The 7,500-nt window shown below is 39.3% G+C and overlaps 2 protein-coding genes across 4 annotated transcripts in view; one reads left to right on the top strand and one right to left on the bottom strand.

The window, feature by feature from the left end:
• Window positions 1-493, bottom strand: part of LOC137992639 (uncharacterized) — a 3,708-nt gene extending 3,215 nt beyond the window's left edge. For both annotated transcript variants that reach the window (XM_068838096.1, XM_068838094.1), the window contains exon 1: window positions 1-493. This exon is cut by the window's left edge and continues 155 nt beyond it. The gene's annotated coding sequence lies outside the window, so the exon portion shown is untranslated.
• The window catches only part of LOC137992638 (NAD-dependent protein deacylase sirtuin-6-like), a 124,714-nt gene that overhangs the window by 69,734 nt on the left and 47,480 nt on the right, over window positions 1-7,500 (top strand). The window lies entirely within an intron of this gene.

The raw sequence follows: 7,500 nt of genomic DNA, 5'->3' as shown, positions 1-7,500 counted from the left end.
AACATACAATTTGCCTTGACCACATAAGTTTTAAATGTGCTTAAAATCCCAGCTGTAGCAATCAGCTACAACAGGAGTAGAGACTCTTTTGCCGAGGAATTTAACAAATTCGAAATCATCCGGTGCAATGTCAGGTATTTGTGTCTTCAACGCTCCGACGATTTTATTACGTACGTGCTGTTCGTCATCCGTACTGAGAAAATCCGCTTCAGCATAGCACATTATGGTATCATTCTTTAAAGGATATTCGTTTGAAGAACCAGAATTTTCCAGGAGGACAACCGTTTTAACCACATCCTTGGGAAGGACATTCCCATAACGTGAAGCCCCCGACAATCGAGGTCTTTCAGGATTCACGCTAGTGGCACCATTCTGGAACAAAGTGCTGGCATCTCGTGTGAATGACGATCGATTGCTTCTTAAAATATCCCTGGCGCGGTTTACAACCTCTCCAATTTGAGAGTTTAGCTGTTGGCTAGTTGTACTTGTGTTCTGTGTGGTACCTGTAAATAACATATTTACGGCTAAAATTAGTCGATTTGAGGTCTGCTCCTGCCTGTTTATAAAGAAAGCATGAGCAAGGATGTACAGAGTGAAATTAAGACAAAGAGCAGATGCTGCGATTTCAATCCAGACCGAGCTTGACCTTTGTGAGTTCAATTGGATTTGATTCACGAGTCCGGTTAACATCGTTAGTAAGCAGTCGTAAACTAACTATCAACAGTAGTAAGTGACCACACCGTTCTAAACACTGCGATTGAATGGTGAAAAAGTGTTGACGGGCCTGCATGACTCCTGCCGTTCGCAAACGATTCTAAAATCTGTGCCTTCAAAGTTTAGCTTTCACTAAAGTGTCTTTTAACGACTTTCCTTTGCGATGGGTGGCTCCTTAAATACTTCTCTAAGGTGCAGTTGGTTTTGAATAAGGTGCCATTTCGCCATTAATATATTCTTGAGGTTAGGTAAAGCCAGGTGGTATTGTGTAACAAAAGGCAATATTTTCTTTTTTGTGCTGTTGTCTTTGTTTTCAAGTGACCTCTCTCTATCCGTGAAGTTAACTTCAGATAGGAATTTTTCTGAAAATTTATTTTGGTATCCTCTATTCTTTAGACGTGTTTTGAAACTCTGCATGTTATTATAATTAAACGTCACGACTGACAAATTTGTTCTTAGAAGGCGTAGCGCTTCTCCTTTTATGAATCGTTTCTTAACGCCTGGTGGATGGCATGAATAAAATTTTGTGTATTGAAAGGTCTCTGTCCGTTTGTAATGTGTTTGCACATCAAGGGTGGATTCTCTATTGAATCTCTCGCCTTTGTACACTTTTGTGTCTAAGAATGTAATTTCTGAGTCTGATATTTCAGCCGTAAATTTGATTGTATCGTGGTAGTTGTTTGCCCTTTGCACAAAATTTTCTATATTGACTTCAGTTGTGTGCCAAACTAGCGGTTTAATTTTGCTCTTGCTGATAATGCCTCTTTCTATTTTTGCCATGAAAACATTAGCAAAAGACAAGGCTGTTTTGGTTCCCATTGCCGTTCCGTGTGTTAAATAATGTCGCCCATTGAATTGGAACGAATTCTCTTTTAAGTATCAGGCAAAGCATTTGCCTCAAGAACCAAGGAGGGATTGGTAAATGGTTTTGATAGAAGTCTTCATACGGTTTGCAGGGTTCTATCTAGGATTTATCGTTTGGGGGAGAAGGCCACGAGCTTCCTAGGGGGGTCCGGGGGCATGCTCCCCAGGAAATTTTTTGAAATGAATATGTGCTGAGATGCAATCTGGTGCATTTTGAGACACAATTTTGAGAAATGTTACAGTAGCATTTTATTTTATTTTTTAGTCGTGATCACGTTCTGACAATGTTAAACTGAGCTCCAATTTTTCGAACGTGAACAGAAGAGTTACCCGACACGTCTAATTCCACAAATATTTATACATACTCGTTGACTTGTTAGTACGTGAATAAAATAAAGAAACTCAACAACGGCACTTTCCCATTTCTTACCAATGCTCGTAACTACTGCAAAATTCTAGATAACTGTAAACCTGTAAATAAAAACTGACCTCGGTATATGCGACTGTTAACTGACAATGCGTCTAATCGAGTGTGAAAAATACTGGTAAACAAATCATGGCAATTGATCTTTGGAAAATCTCCCTGATCAATTCAGGATCTAAATGTACTTTCCTTCTTTAAAAAGTTGAATTGAAATTGAATTGAATTACAAAGCCAGTTTGCGCTTCTTTACACTTTTGTAATGATCAACCACTGACCTTTGATGCAAATGCGCATGGTGTGTTTAAGTGCATCCGCACCGAGCCTACTGCGGAGCCTTGTTTTAATTAGCTTCATGGCGCTGAAGGAACGCTCAACAGTGGCTGTTGTCACCGGTAATTCATTTACAATCGCAGCTACCTTTGCCAAGTTCATGTGCACTGATCTCGTTGCGTCTGGATGATTTTTCCGGTATAGTTACTTATATACTGTAATGATAACAATATTTTTGGGGGGGAAGCTTCTACCCCTCAAATACCCTAGATAGAACCCTGGTTTGCATACAGTAGTGATCCCTTCCTCTTGAGGTATATTTGTGTATAAGCTAGTTACGTCCATTGAGGCATTTGGAGATTTCTAACGGCAACTGACGAGATTGGCAGAGAATGGAAACTGCAGTCTTGCCTCGGCATATATACCCAAATGGCAGCAACTACACTCACAACAGACGGCCTGCTTGAAGGAGATATTTCAGACATGGAAATATGCGATACAGATGAACTCAACGAGGCCGAAGAAAAAGTTCTCAGAGAACGAGATACTGATTTTTCTGAGAACGAGGATGAAATCCCTTGCGCTCAAGCTCCCACAACCAAAGAGACTAGAAAGATCATGCCACACAAAGGCAAAGAAAGCAACATCAACAAAACAAGTGACAACCAAGCAAGAGGAACTAAACGACCTCGAGATGACAACAGAAAACCCTAACAAAACTAGAACAAGCCAAAACACGAAAAAGAGAATCTAACAAGAATGTAAAACCAGTGGCTACAGATTCAAATAGCTCAAAACAGAGTGATGTTAACAAATTAGCTGTGGAATTGAAAGCTAAACTTAATGAGGTCGACAAGTTTCTTGTAAATCTGAGGGCACAAGCAAACAATAAAGAAGTTAAATCTTATATGTGTGCATTCTCTGCCTCCTCAGAAACGAGAAACAATGGTCAAACCAACCCAAATAAAACGTTACAAAATCGCAAAAGGAAACATAGAAAAAGGGAGAAAGATAAAAAGCGCTTTCAAAAAGCAATTGAGTCACGCATACAGCATATCAAGAACCTATCAGATAAACAATTTACAGATAAACAGATAACCCTGTTATCAAGGGGTCTAAAGTTTATTCCAACACCCGTGACAAATGAAGACTTAATAAGGCACAACCTCTCAAGAGATTTTAACCTTTTCGCAAGACGAATGCGCCTCCCAATACATCTTTCACAGGAAAGAAAACAAACAACACCCATTCTACGTTAAATCAACGTGGGAACCACCAGTCCAACAATCAGTGGCCTTAGAAACCTTCCTAGTGTAGCGTTTACGGATTTAACAACACAACAGTTTTAATCCGACATAAAAAATGGTGTCCTCTCTCGCTAAGCACATGTTCACTTCCAAATAAGGAAATACCAAATATGGACATACACTACACCTAGAAGAGGTAAAATTTGAACTAGCAAACATTCCTATAAAGAGGCCGAAGGACAACCTATCACCCAGTGAAAAGCGTGCATTGAAGGACCTATTACGTGACAAAACTATCATTGTGAAGAAAGCCGACAAAGGAACCACAACCGTAATAATGAGCACAAAAGAAAAAATAACAGAGGGGCAAGTTCTGTTGAACGATCTTGACAACTACAAGCCCTTTGATAAACCGATGGCTGACGAAACAGCTGAGAAAATAAAAAATAATAACGTGTATGCTCACAGAAAGCCACATTGACGAAATGACACCAAACCCACCGAGAATTCCAGAATTCTATACACTAACAAAGATTCACAAGCCTACACTAGTAGGTAGACCTATAATATCTGGGTGTGACGGCCCTACAGAAAGAATTTCAAGCTTCGTTGACCGCTTCATACAGCCGATAGCGCAACAACAAGAATCTTATCTGAAAGATTCAACAGACTTTATAAACTTCATCGAGAAAACGAAACTGCCAAAGAACGCAATCCTTGCCTCAATGGACGTAACTAGCTTATACACAAATATACCTCAAGAGGAAGGGTCACTACTGTATGCAAAGCGTGCGAAGACTATCAAAACCATTTACCAATCCCTACTAAGTTCTTGAGGCAAATGCTTTGCCTGATACTTCAAGAGAATTCGTTCCAATTCAATGGGCGACATTATTTGCAAACCCATGGAACGGCAATGGGAACCAAAATGGTCGTGGCTTTTGCTAATGTTTTCATGGCAAAAATAGAAAAAGGCATTATCAGCAAGAGCAAAATTAACTGCTAGTTTGGAAGAGATACATTGACGATGTCTTCTGTGTGTGGCACACAACTGAAGTCAATATAGAAAATTTTGTGCAAAGGGCAAACAACTACCACGATACAATCAAATTTACGGCTGAAATGTGAGACTCAGAAATTACATTCTTAGACACAAAAGTGTACAAAGGCGAGAGATTCAATAGAGAATCCACCCTTGATGTGCAAACACATTACAAACGGACAGAGACCTTTCAGAGACCTTTTTGGCTTTTAAAAGAACACGCGGAACTACTAACCCCAGTTATCTCTTATGTGTGGAATCTTTCCCTGTCAACTCATTCCTGGCCAAAATCTTGGAAAAGAGTGAAAATCAGTCCATTAGCTAAGGTTGATGTACCTAAGGAGAACTGTGATTTCCATGGAATCAGTGTAACACCGGTGATCGCTAGAGCTCTTGAAAGGGTTGTATACAACACACATGTCAGACGTGTCATGGAGGATCACCTGAGCAGTAGTCAATTCGCGTACAGAGAGGGTGGGAACTGCACATCTGCGCTCTTAACTATTCAGCACCATATTTGCAAATACCTAGATGACAATAACTGTAAAGCTGTGCGACTCTTTACCATGGACTTTTCCAAAGCATTTGACTTGGTGAAACACAATCTTTTGTCCAGCAAGCTTAAACAATTACATGTATCGCCATATCTTGTTAATTGGTATCACAGTTTTTATCCGCTAGACAGCAACGCATTTTGTCTGGTCACTATCACTGTAGGTGGAAAGCCGTCAATAAGGGTACCACGCAAGGTAGCGTTAGTGGCCCCCACCTCTTTAATATATTTCTTAACGATCTTGAAATTACATATGATGGCTTCCCTGCATTATGCAAATATACTGATGATTCGACAATTGTTGCACCGGTACTAGGCAATACTGACACCTCTGTAGCCTTAGTAAACGAGTTTTTAAATTGGTCGCGAGATAACTGTATGTCATGTAATCCTAGTAAATGCAAAGAGCTCGTAATTAGAAAGAAATCGAACAAGGACACTTACAATCCAGTCAATTGCATCCCACAACATAGTGAATTGTGCTTACTTGGTGTCACACTTCAGAGTGATTGTAAGTTTTGTTCTCATGTTAAGGTCAAACTAGCTAAGGCTAACAAGGGCCTCCATATATTAAGAACTTTGAGAAAGGAACTGTCAATGTGACCAGAATGAAATAGACCTCCTTTTTAAGACAATTGTATTGTCTAAGTTAACTTATTGCCTTTCAATGTATGGTGTGCATGAACGTGATCTAAACACAGTACAGAACTTACAAGCGGCGTTACATTTCAGTTCCATTGAATGCCAAGGATATCATGTATACGCAGGACAAGAAATTATTTAGTAAAGCTCTGGCTCTAACCTATCATCCGTTAAATGAAATTCTGCCGAAGCCTTAACCCCAGGGACCGGTTCCTGAAAGGTGTAATAACTCTATTCCAGGGATAAATATGCCTTATTCCAGCACATTTCTTCCTGGAATAGAGTTATTACACCTTTCAGGAACTGGCCCCAGCAATATAATTTATGGTGCATGGTTTGCCTCCGCCCAAAGATTAACACCGAACATTTCAAGAACACATTTGTAAATAGACTCATTTTTTAACACAACCTGTTATAATTACATAATTCACTTTTAGCTACAGCATATTATTGTAAATTCATTACACAGTTCTCGTTTATGTAACATAGGATATGTACTTTTTATCTTATGGTTTATTAAAGACATCATCATCATTATTTGAAGTTAACTTCACAGATAGAGAGAGGTCTCTTGAAAACAAAGACAACAGCACAAAAAAAGAAAATATTGCCTTTTGTCACACAATACCACCCAGCTTTACCTAATCTCAAGAATATATTAATGGGGAAATGGCACCTTTTTCAAAACCAACCGCACCTTAGAGAAGTATTTGAAGAGCCACCCATACTATCATATCCCAAAGGAAAGTTGTTAAAAGACACTTAAGTCAGAGCTAAACTTTGAAGGCACAGATTTTAGAATCGTTTGCGAACGGCAGCAGTCGCGCAGGCCCGTCAACACTTTTTCACCATTCATACGCTCAGCGGTGATGCAATTGTCCCTTTCGTAAACAAGGGATGCCACTTGGACGAGAAAATTTCACTGTTAAGTTTGTCATTTGTAATTGAGGAAAAAATACTTAATCTAGGACTAGAAACAAAAAATTTAAAAAGTTGATGGAACGATGTCGAACTCGGTTCAATGATTTGCGAGGAATCGCACTTGACCTCTACACTACCGAAGCTAATCCTAACAGATAATTGAAAGCTAACCGATAGAAACCATGCCACACTATTACTGTGCTAGTGAGTGCTATAATAGCTCTGACTAGAGTCACCAAAGCAATACGAGATGGCGATGCCTTGGTGGCGAGTCTACTGGTGGCGAGTCTTCCTGGTGGCGAGGTGACCATAAACCAACCATATCATCTTCATAACATTATTGTTCCTTATTGTTGTAATGTGCATGCACAACTTTCGTTATTAAGTTTGCATCAACGTTTTTAAATGTTTCAATGCCACTTAAGGATTGAAAGCACATTTTTATCGCTACCATTTTAAAGTGGGACAGTGCATTCCTTTGATTTTTAAGCAATTTTGACATTCTTTCATCCCATCAGAGTTAATGAATGTAAAAAAGGCTTACTTTGCTGTGTAATTTAAACCACCTCCCCATCTTGGAGCCAGATGTGGAGATACACTTAGTGCCCGACGTTGTGACTGGATTTTAGTCACTGGTGACTAAATTTTCACACTTACTCGCCAGCCTGGTTGCTAAGATATATTTATTGTCTTATTTAATTTTTTAATTCATACAATGATTGCAATGAATGCCCAGTAGCGGACTATAGTGAACTAATATGTGAATTTTAATGGTTACCATTCGGAATCTTACGAAATAATATAATGTGTGGAGTCCCCCAAG

This window comes from Montipora foliosa, chromosome 2 (genome assembly GCF_036669935.1).
Source record: "Montipora foliosa isolate CH-2021 chromosome 2, ASM3666993v2, whole genome shotgun sequence".
Classification (NCBI taxonomy): Eukaryota; Metazoa; Cnidaria; class Anthozoa; order Scleractinia; family Acroporidae; genus Montipora; species Montipora foliosa.
This window is presented reverse-complemented; position numbering and strand designations above follow the sequence as displayed.